Raw genomic sequence first — 14460 nt, 5'->3', positions numbered from 1 at the left:
ACTATAATTTTATGTAGGGTGCTGGAAACCATTAAGTACATCTAATGGTTTTGGAGTACAACTCACAAAAATCATTTCTGGATTTATGCAGGACCATAACCGCAGCCTTGGATATCATCTGCATGGATCACAATGTACGGTAAAACCCTTAAAAGATTTAGCAATTTTTACTAAAATTTTGAGTCTACAACAACACTCACACATTACTTGAATTTTCCAAGAACTAGAGAAGATATTGATCCGAAATAACACATCAACATAAAAGATTTTGGTAGTATAAGACTTTTTCTTTTTCGGTGTTAACCATGCGGTTCTCAAGAGAAAGGGGTCATTGCAATCCAGAGTTCGGCCATAAAATAAGTATAACCTGACCAAATATTATTTCACTAAGAATTTAAATTTGAATTCTTCCGAATGATTATTTCTTTAGTGAAGCTCATTAACTATTCTATTTCATGAAAGAAAATTAGCCAAATTACTTTTCTACTAAAGAAATAAAAGACTCGATAAATTAGCATAATCCATTTTTTTTAATAAAGTGAATGAAATCAATAGTCAACGAACCTAAATTAAGAATTAATTATTCAAGAGAAAAACTAGAATCTGAATTTCGGATGAATAATGTTTTGTCAAACTTTACTTACCTCATTTTTAGATTTTTAGAACTTCTTTTATTAATGCAAACCAACCAAAGGGTGTGTGTATATATCACAATCTTTTAAAATGTATTTCATACTTTATATATCTAAACTATATAAATGAAGTCATCAATTAAATTTATAATAATGTATTAAAAAAAATTAAATTTATATTAAGGAAATTAGAACCAACAATACTTAATTTTTCTTGTTGTGTAAGGAAAAATCATTGGAGATTTTAATTTGTATAAATAAAATTTACCTTGACCCAACGAAAGTCTTTTAAATCAAGGAAAAGTCAAGTCATGGCAACTATAATTCTCTTTTCTTTTACTTTTTGAATCTCGATCGTAAGGCGTGATGTCACCAAACCTGACATATACATATTTGCATTTGTGAAGAGAGAAATGCCGAGGACACCCTCTTTTCAACACTTTCTCTAACACTCTCCCTCTCATTAGATGAAATCTATGCGTGTCCCACCACTTTAAGTGAGGGAAAATACTTGTGTGGACCAGGGACCAAACCCCATTGTGTGGTCACAACCAAAGAAATGGGAGAGAAGAGAGAAAAGAGAGAAGAGAGAGAAAATGGAAAAAGTAAAGAAAGAAAGAAAAAATTATGTGTGTGACCAAACCCAATTGTGTGGTCATGGTCCACACAAGTCTTTCTCTTAAGTGAGATCCATTTTCAAAGTCTGGGACACGCTTTGATTTAAACCAATAAGAAAGTGATTGTTAGAGAGAGTGTTGGAAAGAGAGTGTTGCTAGCATTTCTCTTGTGAAGATTCATTGGCGTCTTGCGGTTCTAGGTCAAATTTTTGAGAGTTGAGACTCAATTTGGTTCGTTAAAGAGAACAACTTTTAGTACAAAGAACAATTAAATCCTCAAATATAATCTAAACTTAAAACTAATTTTTGTGGCTGATATGCAACTTTTTATTTGTCTACCATAGAGGTCGTGATCGGAAAGGATCATGTACATTTGCTTAAAATAAATAGAGAATGTCATTTGATGAGAGATGGATGCAAAAAAATAGATGGTGGGTCATATCACTAAGTGAGTCTCATCATTATTCATTATTTATATTTTTTTAAAACTTAATTGTTTATTTATCTCTCAAAATAGAAGAAATGAAGAGAATACTAAATGGAGATGATCTTAACCCTAGAGAATGTCATTTGGCGAGAAATGTAAAAATGTAGATGGTGGATCATATCACTAAGTGAGTCTCATCACTATTAATTACTAGTGAATAGACCGACACTACCTTGTCCGTTTGTCCGCTCTTTTTACCGCACTAGCGTGTGTGTATAATTTTTTTTGTCAAGTAGTCTAGTGGCTTGAACTCACACATTTTAAATGTGGAGAATTGAGGTGTCTGGAGATCGAACCTCAACCACTGCATATATTTGTCTTGCATGTGTGTATATTTTATCAGGTTTGTGTGTAGTATATAGTTGCCTTTTTATATAGTTGCCTTTTGGATCAGAATATTTATACATGAGTTGTAAAACTGTAAACCCTAATTCATTCACTAATAATAAGATGGAATAATATTGTTTTTATAGTCAGAGACATAAGCAAACTTGGCCAAAATTCTTAATCAGGCACCATGTTTCATTATTTTACGCTGTATTGTTTCTTTTATAACTTCTCTTACGAGTTGCTATTCTAAAAATATATAAGTTGCTAATGAACAATCTACCAAAAGTAAAGCTACATGGGCTGAAGGTGCAGATTGAATCTTATTTACAATAACATGTCAACATCTTGAACAAAATAATACTTTTGTTGTTCTTGTTTCCTACTTATTATTATTAATTTTTTTTCACCAAATCTTGTTGCCTATTTCTTACAAACATAAGACTACTGGTCAACGCTGAAGTTCCACCGCCGACCACTGCGAATCATCGAAGCTCCGCCGACAGTCATCGGAAAATCCCGGGTCGCCACCGTGCGCCAGCGAGCCACCATGGTCAACGCCGGTGGTAGCCGGTTGACCACCATCTGCCACCACTCACCAACATAAGATTTTTAACTATTTAATTAATATTATTATTATTTAATATTTCTGAATTATTAAGTGCTTTTGTCAAAAGAATTAATGGGCTAAAAAAACAGTGTTGGGCCTTGATATATTTTGACTGAGAAATTTGCTGTTCACACATAGCGTTTGGCTGAAACACACCAGTAAAATACCGAAATACCCCTTCGGCAGTTAACTGCCGCGGGAATTAACCGGCAGCAATTAACTGCCGTTAATTGCATCCGGTTAATTAATTGCATCCGGTTAATTTTCGCGGCAGTTAACTGCCGAAGGGGTATTTCGGTATTTTACTGGTGTATTTCAGCCAAACAATATATGTGAACAACAAATTTCTTGGACCGAACTGCTTAAAAAGTTTTGGGTTGCATATATTTGGATTGAATTCATTAAAAAATACACTTAAATAAATAAGACACTCCTTCAAACAAATAATACACTTTAATTTATGGATCGGATGTACATCCATCCGTTAATAACCTACCAATGGATGGATCAGATGGATTTTATATTTAATGAATTGGATTGATGGATTTTTAAAACAATATTTAGTGGATTTGCATGGACTAATGAATTTTTTTGATCCATGGATCCAAATCCATCCAATCTATCCACCCACATCTAGGTAGAACAACCACATAAGTGAGAGAGACGATACATTCTTACCCAAAAATTTAAGACAATGAGTTTATGGGTCTTCTCATTTATAAAGTGTTCAACCTTCATTTTTCTATTCGATGTAAGACATATAACTCACACTTGCACACAACAGAAATGTTCCTAAATTTAGTGTGGAACTCAACATTCAGTATAATTTGTAAAAATAAATAAATAAAAAGAGCTACTTAAAATGAAGTTTTTAAAAATAAATTCTATAAACGGTATTTAACATATAATTCAAATATTAAAAGACCAGATGAACATTTAAATACATTGAAACACAAATTTGAATCCTCAATTCTTCACTTTTCATCGTTATGTGTGTGTGAATTTTGTCATTGGACTCTTTTGATAAAAAAAATACTCAATGTTTAACCCAATTTCTCTTAAAATAATAAAGATCTCAAACAAATTTCAACTGCACCTCTCCATAAACGTAAAAATAAAAATTAAAACAGAATATCTGTTTTTTGCTTTTGGAATTTTATGACGAAAACAAACAATCTTTTGTTTCCTGCTTAATTGCATATTTTTGGTCCTTTGTTAATTTATCATGCTCTAAAAAAATAGTCTCTCTATTTTTAAGATCAAACTTCTTTGTCCATAAAATATCATACTTATTGCAATTTTGGTTCGAAACCAGATTTTTTTATTTTTGATTTTTTGGCAATTTTTGGCCTTAGAAGTGATAATTATAGTTTCAATTCTGAATATGAATAGGAAATAATTTTGAGGCAAAACCATAAATGTGAAGGAAACAAATTATCAATTTTAATTAAGCATGTGCAATGTGAATGGATTTTTTTAACACTTCTATAAAAGGAATAAGTTCTCACGAATTATGTGTTTATAGGTAGCATGTTTCACACGTGACCTATATGTGAAATTGATGAATGCAAAGTTTATTTATTTCACTCATGTCGACTGCTTAATTTTTCTTTTTAAGGAATGTCGGCAGCTTCATTTGTTATTTTACATATTGACTATGAAAGTGGTTTATCTTGCCACGTGTGTGTAAAATAAAATAAACATGCATCTACCTTACATTTTTTTTTAGGGGCTGCACTTTCTTTTCTTTTTAAAGTCGAACTAAACTACTAAAATTGGCATTGAGATAATCGAACTTATGACGTAGAAAGGGTGCAACTACCTTAGATGACTATATGAAGTGAAAAATGATAGGAACCTTGTCTTTTTTTTGGTATTCGCGTGATGTGAAATATGTACTATAACATTGGGTTAATAGGTTTTTATCCTCTGTAATATAGGACATTTTTGGTTTTTCCCTTTGTAATTTTTTTTTTGATTTACTCCTTGTAAAAAAAAATTGTTTTGATTTACCCCCTAGTAGGCCAAACAAAAACCAATTTTATTATTTTTTTCAAGAAATTTTCGTTTTTGTTTGGCCTATTAAGGGGTAAATCAAAACAATTTTTTTTTAAAGGGAGTAAATCAAAAGAAAAATTTTACAGGAAGAAAAACTGAAAATGCCCTACATTATAGAGGGTAAAGACCTATTAACGCTGTAACATTTAAAATAATTATCTCAGATATTGACATTGATGTCTTTGTTGACTTTTCATATGAAAGGTGAAAAAATAGCATACTGCCCCCAAAAGAAAAGTAAGAAAGAAAATGGAAGAAAGAAGATAAATATGAGTTAAGAATATAGAAGAAAGGAAGAGTATTTGTAGGTAGAGAATCACATAGATTGTATCTACATCAGATGATTTTGTACAAACCCACTATCTCATTGAAACAAATTTTTAGTATATATATTTGGTACAAATAAAGTCATGGAAGTGCAAATGAATAGTGTGTGGACATTTTTTTACTTATTGAGCAAAAAGCAAAGCAATTTTATTTAATTTTTTTTTTTTTTGCAAAAGATAAGCATCACTAGAGACAAGATAAAGATAAACCAAAAACATAGAGATAAAAAGTAAGTAATTTGCAACTAACCAAACTTAGCTTTAAATAAACTGAATCCTAATCAAGATTTAGCATCTAAGGTTCTGCATCTAAAGAAAAAACCACAATTAATTTTGTTTTGTAGAGATAAACAAAGTCTCTTTAGTGATTGACACAAAACCCTTTAGGTGAAACGATATTAGTGGCTATTCCATGAACATTATTGCACTTTACAGAAGCTGACTTCTTTCGATTAATTGCAGTAATGTTGATTTGATTAAGGGTGATATCGTAACACCCTATCTTAGCACAATCCAATACAATAGCATTTTCATCAATACATGTTCCATAGATATTACTGAATTTGATGTTACTTATTTTCACTGCTTGGTGCTGCAACAAAAATGAAAACAAAAATAATGTATGTTAGAATTTTTAACAAATTAATCAACACAAAGTGAGAGAAAAATTAATTATGTTAACCTGTTCTGGGGTCTTCATATAATGCTGGTCAATATATACAGGGTAATTTGTTTGATTTATGATTATATCCTCGAAGATGATATTTTTGGCGTATCCTTTTCCACCCTTAAAAAAATACATTTTGGATATTTGTTAATTGAATTTAACACAAAAATACATAGAATAATGTATTATTATATAGTTTTATTGATTTCAAAATTGTATCATTACCGGCCATGTTTTGATTTTAACGGCACTATCAGCTCCATTGAATGTGCAATTCTTGATACTTAAATGTTCTGCAAATTTTGCTGAACCATGCCCTCCAAGACTCCCTACGCTGAATGAGAAATTATTCATTTATTATGAAACAGAAATTCTAGGTGAAAACGCAAAAATTAATGGTAAAAATAATTAGATTCATGTCTCATTTTCTTATTCCTACAAAAAAGTCTCATATTCTAATTGGTAATGTTAAACTGTATATGTAACATAAATCTAAATCTAAGTTTCTAATAGGCCAAATACCTCCACACGTCCTTTAAGTTTCATGTTTGTTTCAGATAGATCCTTTAAGTTTCTAAGATTTCAGATGGGTCTTTTAAATTTGAAGTTTGTTTCGGATAGGTCTTTAAGTTTCTGAGGTTTCAGATAGGTCCTTTAAGTTCCGAGTTTGTTTCAGATAAGTCCTTTCTATAAACCTCCGTTAAGCCAAAGTTGATTTGATAGAAAGGACCTATCTGAAACAAACTCGAAACTTAAAGGACCTATCTGAAACCTTAGAAACTTAAAGAACCTAACCTAAACAAACTCGAAACTTAAATGACCCATCTGAAACCTTAAAAACTTAAAGAACCTATCTGAAGTAAACGTAAAACTTAAACGATCCAGGGAGATATTTGGCCTTTCTAATAGGTACAAATGACTTGGCATATATATTTTTGACAAACCTAATGCCGTGACCAGGACCACATGTAACTTGGCTGACGTTGACAAATTGTGATCCACCTTTGATAGCAATACAATCATCACCTATGGTATAAGATGAAATTATATGTGTAAGTGACTTAACAAATTAACGAACTATTTTAATTAATATATTACTATCCATATATATGGGGGCTGTTAACTTGCACCCACCTAAAAACACTAAGGTGCAAGTTAACAAGCTGCACCTACTTGTACTTTACTAAAACACCATTTTGTCTCTATCAAACTTTATTTTAATTAAAATGATATTTTTGTAAATAGCATAAATAATATTTGTTTATAATAGAAAAACATGGGTGTTTTGGTAAATAAATAGTAGGTGCAGCTTGTTAACTTGCACCTTAGTATTTTTAAGTTAACAGCCATATATATATATATATATATAGACACACATCGAATGGATCAGTTTTGCCACCCCTAGGTGTAACACTGAGATTGGAATGGCAGGTCAATATAGAAATAAGAAATGTTAACAACAACACTTTCTTTTCACTACTAAAAATTGCTTAGTGATTGATTTAGTGATCAAATTATTTTAGACGATATAGCGATCAAATGTTAAGATCGTTCATTAATCATTGTTAGTATGAGTTAGTGACCGATTTAACAAATGTCGTTAAATCACTAGTCATTAATATTAGCGACTAGCTTAATGATGGATGTGTAAGGAAAAAATATAAGTATATTTTTACCACTTCTTATTGGAATGTCATGAACATTGACCTGAATTGCTCTTGTTAAATCAATTCCATCGGTGTTATGACTTTCTTTTGGTGAATTAATATGAATATGGGAGATAGTCACGTCTTGACTATCTGTCACCGCAATATGTGGTCCTGGTCCATTGATATGAGTGAGTCCGGTTATTTGAAGCCCATCACATTTATCAAACTGCAAAGCCTGCGTATCAAACATTGCAATTATTGAGAAAAATATATTTCAATTCGTGATTTGTTTGATGAGAATTTCTATTATATAAATCATCACAATGGTAAGAATTTCTAACCGTTGGTATTCTAGGGCATCCTCCAGTCCCTTTCACCTGCAAGTGTAAAATAGTGTATTGTTTGATGAATAATGTTACAGATAACGATTAACATCAAGAACACAAATGCTACAAATAATGATTGCAAAATAATTTGATTTCTTTTACCAATAGTGTGCTAAATCATAGTAGGTGATTAATAAGAAAAATGTAAATAACGGTTTCTGTTTCTTCTTCTGTGGAGAAAGTTTTTCTTTTTTAACTCGTATCTGACTCAATGATCGATTAATCTGAAGACTAATCTCGATGTATATTAGGGATGAATTCAATTGAAGTCGGAGCAAAATTATGTATGGTCTAGCACAACACAAGAATTGACATACGGAGGATTCAAACTCAACACCTAGAGATAAGTATACTATAAGGTCTTAATCCTCCATCATCAAACCAATAATTGAGAGTAAACTATTGAATTCAGATTTCTTGCGGCAAGGGATTCCGCATCCACACAATCAAAAAAATATATAGATATTTAATTTTATTTTATAATTTAACATTCTCCTTTAAAATATCAAGTTTAATTTGAAACTGGACCTTCTAACTTGATAATTAGGCGCAAAAAAATACATATTATATTTTTATTGTTAGTGCAAAATATGTATAAATGTTTATGTACATTACCCTGCTCCACCAATCTTCACCGTTACCATTTATCACTCCTGATCCATCAAGTGTCAATCCTTGTATGTTAGAGAAATGAATCCAAAATAGTGAACACTCTCTTCCCCCAATCACTTTTTTTAGGTGCTAATATGTTTCCCATAATCTGCAAATATATAACACATTTGACATAATTAAGTTATTAATTAGTATATTGGAAGAGATAAAAAAAAATATATATGAAAGCCTTCTTACTCGTGTACCTTGATATTAATATTTTTCGAAAGCTAATGTTAACTTGTGCCCCCAAGGCACATGTTAAGATACTCATTATAGAAATACATATATCAAAAGATGTGCATTCAACTTCTTAAAAGTTGTTATATTGTGTTTTCAAATGCAACATTTGCTCTATTTAGGTTGCTTAACATGTGCCCTAAGGGCACAAGTTAACATGACCCCTCCGACCCCTTGTTTCCGTGAGCATGCTGTCAGGGAAAATGCATTTTTATATGTATTCACTTTATAAATAAATTCTAGCCACTAGATTATTTGAAGAAAAAAAAAAACTCCGACCGTTAATTGTACTCTTATTTTTCTTTCAAAAAAAAATTGTACACTTATTTTTTGTGCGTTTATAATCTCAATATACAATATTTTTCAATAGGCTTTTGTGGATGCATTCAAAGCCTTATGTGGTGGTAGATATGGGAATACGTTGGTGGTGCCAAATGGGCATTCATTTTTTGTGCGTCCAACTCTAAATTTCAGTGGCCCTTGTCATTCTAAAAAGGGTCATGTTAACTTGTGCCACTAGTGGCTAGAATTTTTTTTTTTTTTGAAAGATGGCTAGAATTTATTTATAAAGTGAATACATATAAAAATGCATTTTCCCTGACAGCATGCTCACGGAAACAAGGGGTCGGAGTTCTACTCTCCATAATCTATTTTACTTATGAAAAAAAAAAAAAACTTTGCTAGAAAGAAAAAATATTGAAGGGTATATATACTTTGCTATCATCGGTTCTGCCATCGCCTTTGGCACCATATTGAATCACGTTAAGGGTATCCTCACCATTTACAATCCATGAGTTGAATGAAGCAATAGAAATGATCAAAATGTAAACTATAAGCAAGTCCTGTAAGACACATTAGATAAATAATGAATAAAAAAATTCATATAAAAATATCATGAATGAAAAAGATTAAAGAGTTGTTTGCAGGAAAAAGAATAATTAAGCAAACAACTAAAGAACATGTATACCAACCATTGTTTGCATTTGCTGACAATGGATATTGCATAAACTAATTATATGGTTTTGACACAAATTAAAGAGACGTTGTAAGCCCCAAATTAAGGTTTTTTTTTTTTTTTTTACAAAAAAACATTAAGAAAATCCTTCAACAAAAAAAACATTAGGAAAATTAAAATTGGTCATGAATTATAATTATGTCCATTAATGAGAATAAAGAAATATGAAATAAAATAACATTAAGAAAATCCTTCAACAAAAAAAACATTAGGAAAATTAAAATTGGTCATGAATTATAATTATGTCCATTAATGAGAATAAAGAAATAATAATGATGAAGCATTTTTTTTTTGACCAAATGATGAGGCCTTTTTTTTTTTTGACCAAATGATGAGGCCTTTTCTGAAAAATATATAGATGGAAACAACATAATGCACTTTTATTTTTTTATTTATTTTTATCAGGGAGCACTAAATTTAAAATTGCTTACTTCCATTGTTGTTCATACATACTAAGATCATATAGGATAAACTTGTTCCTTTACTCCATTAATGGAGAACAAGTAAATGTTTACTAACCATCGTTTGTATTTACTGATAATGGCATAAAGTAATTCTATGATTTAGATTTTTCTTGAGCATGTAATTTATATACAAGGAAATGGATTGTATTTGGTGTCGAGGGAAGCATGAAATGGAAGATAATCTTTTTGCTACATGTGCTTTTGGAAGTGATATTTGGTATAAGATTTCCAAATGGTTTGCCGGAGGGACGTCTTCCTTCATTTCCAAATTTGGTGTTGTGTTTCTTCATGTGAAAAATATTAAGGGACTAATGTTGATTTGACATGGAGAGTACAAAATGAGTTCATTTTTATTTTTTTTGGAAAAATACCAAAAGTGGAAGCCTTTTCTATGAGTGGTTATAAATCTCATGATTGTATGCATATTTAGATGATTTTTTTTTTATATGTTTACAGGTGGTGAAATTAGTACCGTTAGTATTTATTCCCTTATTTTGGGTGTAGTACATCTTGTACTTGTATCTATTTTTTATTGAATAAAATTATCTTTGTTGTTAAAAAAAGCTCATAAAAATTATTTTATCATTCTTACTTCAAGTTGGTTGAAAACAAATAGATAAATAAAATGACTAGAATAAAACTCCAATTCACAAATTAAATGCCGATAGGTTATATATTTCACATAACTTTTGACTTATATAAAAGGAGAGTATTGCATTTTTCTTAAATTCTCTCTACACATGAAATAAGTTGTCGAATAAATCATGAATTAACAAAATGACTAAAATAACATACATAATGTTTAAAAAAATATCGGGGTCTTACAATCACAGGCATAATCGCCAAAACTCTGGAAACCAATTTATACAAAGATCCTCAGAGAAATTGAACCACCTAGATGAAGCGGAGAGTCAACCTTCAAAATGACCGGTGTTAGCATCATCTTTCTTCAACCACCTTACACTAGACCTTTGAAAAGTTTGGGAGTCCTTGGATTTCAGGAATGCTTTACACGAGCTATCTTTTAAGATCCTTATTCCATCATAAACACCTCATGGTTCCACTTTTGGAGATCATTTTAAGAAATTTCAACTTCTCCTCGAGGTTAAACTTCATCTAGATATATATAAAACATCAACCCCTCCAAGATTTTGGTAACCACGTTAGTAAAAACCTGATGATCTAGCAAGTAGCTATTAAACCTGAACGAGTTTTGTCTCGATAAATGCCTCAGAGGACAATAATCAGAGAAATCTCTCAATAGTCCCCGACAATAGGTTGAGGGTATAGTTGCCTTTTGGATCGTAATATTTATATATGAGTTGTAAATCTGTAAACCCTAATTCATTCATTATCAATAAGATGGAATACTATTGCTTTATAGTTAGAGACATAAGCAAACTTGGCCAAAATTCGTAATCAAACACCATGTTTCATTATTTGTGCTTTATTTTTTATTTTTTATCTTTTGTTACGAGTTGTTTTTCTAACAATATATGTTGAAGTTGCTAACGAACAAACTACCAAAAGTAAGGTTGGTTATATGGGCTGAAGGTGCATGATGAATCTAATTTACAATAACATGTCAACACCTTGAACAAAATAATACGTGATTTGTTGAAACTTGGAGTGAAGGTCCATGTCGAAAAGAAGACAATACTTTTGTTGTTCTTCCAAACATTTGGTGACTACTCTTACTTATGTATGTGAAACACATTATTAATCTAGCTTCTATTTACTGATGCATTTATAAGTATCATTGTTGAAGGAAATATAATACAATGAAATGACCCTAAAGCAAAATTATGCATGTAAAAGTGGGTGTTAATTAATCGTGAGAGGAAACAAGGTTTAGTAGGTTCAGTTAAGGATGATAGTGGGATACAGACATTGAAATAGGTCATATAATATATTCTCCTGATTTAAGAAATATTTTGATTTCCCCTGTATACTTTATAGGTCAATGGTTTCACCCGATGTGGGACTCTTTAACGTTATTAATATTCTAAGAATGAACAATGGTGTACGTTCTGTTTGTGATGAAAGAAAAGATGGCTGTACGTGGTTAACATCTAAAAACTATTAGGACATACAATCATAGGTGATCTTGCACCAGTTAAGTTTGATAATGATGCAATAAAACTATGGACTTGTGTGTCTAGGTCTTAATGAGTGTGAGCATATTTAGCTTTATAGGAGGAATCTGTCGAAGAGCATTCATAGCTTCAAGGTGAACGTGTTCAAGTATTTTACGTAATTAGTTAGGCAATTTCTATGGTACACTCAAATATTCGAGTGTATCGGTACACCCATATTTAAATTAATGATTAAATGAATTATAGTTTTTAGAAAAAAGTTATATTCTATCATCTGAAATTATAATAACTAAATTTTATTTATCAAAAGTGTCGGCGAAGCAAAATTCAACTTTTTTTAATTTTTAATACTCATAATAACGAATATTCATTATCTTTTACGAGAAAATGTAAAAAAAAAAATAGTATGATTTTTATAAACAATGGAATGATGTTTTTTTGTATGAAATGATATTTTTTAAAATATAAAAGTCGACAAATAGCTCTTTATTACACAAAAATGACCGTTAATTTATTGATTTATGAAACAGGTGTATCGGTACCCCTTAATTTAAGGGTGTATTGTAGAAACTCCTAGTTATCCAGTTAGCTTTAAATTTGGGAAGCACAAGTCGAGAGAATCATATACCATACGCATTTTGACGTATCATGGCCTACACACAAACACTCTATATATGGGTAGTTGCAATTTGCATGTATTTTTTGAATATCACAAATGATTTTTCTCGAAAGGTATGTAGGTGTATTTATTGAAATAGAAATATATGAAGTATTTGCCAAATTTAAATTGTGGAGGACAAAGATAGAAAATTAGATGGGGCTGAAAATGAAAAACAAGTATATGAGATAAGATTCCTTAAAAAAAGAGAGTATATGAGATAAGATAATTGTAGAAAGATAAGTGAGAAGAATATTCACTTCCACCTTAATTTCTTAAAAATAAAAAAAAGTGTTAGAATAAGTGTTGAAAATGGAGTGTGTGTGAATGTTCCTAAATTTAGTTTGGAACTCAACATTCAGTATAATTTGTAAAATTAAATAAATAAAAAGAGCTACTTAAAATAAAGTTTTTAAAAATAAATTCTAAAAACGGTGTTTAACATATAATTCAAATAATAAAAGATTGCATGAATATTTAAATGGATAATGATATTTCAATATATTGAAACACAAATTTGAATCTTCGATTCTCTACTTTTCATTGTTATGTGTGTGCGAATTTTGTCATTAAACTTTTTAGATAAAAAAATGTGTGAATTTTGTTATTAGACCCTTTAGATAAAAAAAAAAACCCAATGTTTAACCCAATTTCTCTTAAAATAATAAAAATCTCAAACATATTTCCACTGCACCTCTCCATAAATAATAGAATATCTGTTTTTTTTTATTTATGTTGGAATTTTGACGGAAACAATGCATATTTTTGGTCCTTCTATAATTTATTATGTTCTAAAAAATAGTCTCGCTATTTTGAAGATCAAACTTCTTTGTCCTTAAAATATCGTACTTATTGCAATTTTGGTTCAAAACCAGATTTTTGATTTTTTTGGCAATTTTTGGCCTTAGACGTGATAATTATATCCCTAAAAAAAAAGTGATAATTATATTTTCTATTCTGAATATGAATACGAAATACCGATTTTGAGGCAAAAATCATCACTTTTGAAACAAAAAAACAAACCATTGTTTTTATTTTTTAAGGTTAAATTAAAAACTTGAATTGAAACTAAGATTACCATAAATGTGATACTTGAGTAATCAAATAGTTTATTTTCAAAAAGAAATGACTATTTTTGAACGTGCTAAAATTGAGAGCAAAAGTGTAAATGAACTTTTCTTTTAAATGAAGGAAACAAATCAATTTTAACTAAGCATGTGCAATGTGAATGGATTTTTTTTTTTAACACTTCTATAAAAGGAATAAGTTCTCACGAATTATGTGTTTATAGGTAACATATTTCACACGTGACCTATATGTGAAAATGAATGAAAAGTTTATTTGTTTCATTCAAGTCGGCTGCTTCATTTTTTTCCTTTTAAGGAATGTCGGCAGCTTCATTTCTTATTTTACATACTGACTATGAAATAAAGTAGTTTATCATGTCACATGTGTAAACTAAAATAAACATGCATCTACCTTACATTTTTTTAGGGGGTGCATTTTCTCATTAGAAGTCAGACCAACCTACTAAACCTAATATTAGAGAAAATCAAATTTGTCGTTAGAAGTTTAAC

The 14460-nt window shown here is 30.2% G+C and overlaps 3 long non-coding RNA genes across 3 annotated transcripts; 1 reads left to right on the top strand and 2 right to left on the bottom strand.

Annotated features, from left to right (window-relative positions):
- Positions 1-5739: 5739 nt before the first annotated feature.
- LOC146952433 (uncharacterized) lies at positions 5740-6764 on the bottom strand. The gene is made up of 3 exons (XR_015006285.1): positions 6669-6764; positions 5950-6058; positions 5740-5844 (listed from the first exon to the last, which is right to left on the bottom strand). It is a non-coding gene; the product is annotated as an uncharacterized LOC146952433 (long non-coding RNA).
- Positions 6765-7414: 650 nt separating this feature from the next.
- On the bottom strand, positions 7415-8513 carry LOC146952432 (uncharacterized). The gene is made up of 3 exons (XR_015006283.1): positions 8375-8513; positions 7715-7750; positions 7415-7608 (listed from the first exon to the last, which is right to left on the bottom strand). It is a non-coding gene; the product is annotated as an uncharacterized LOC146952432 (long non-coding RNA).
- Positions 8514-12275: 3762 nt separating this feature from the next.
- LOC146952431 (uncharacterized) lies at positions 12276-13006 on the top strand. Its single transcript, XR_015006280.1, has 2 exons — positions 12276-12359; positions 12756-13006. It is a non-coding gene; the product is annotated as an uncharacterized LOC146952431 (long non-coding RNA).
- The last annotated feature ends 1454 nt before the right edge of the window (positions 13007-14460 follow it).

The sequence above is a fragment of the Medicago sativa genome, chromosome 1 (assembly GCF_051527215.1).
Source record: "Medicago sativa cultivar Bolivia chromosome 1, Bolivia_mono, whole genome shotgun sequence".
NCBI classification, from domain to species: domain Eukaryota; kingdom Viridiplantae; phylum Streptophyta; class Magnoliopsida; order Fabales; family Fabaceae; genus Medicago; species Medicago sativa.
The sequence above is the reverse complement of the archived record's forward strand: the minus strand, read 5'-3'. Positions and strand labels throughout refer to the sequence as shown.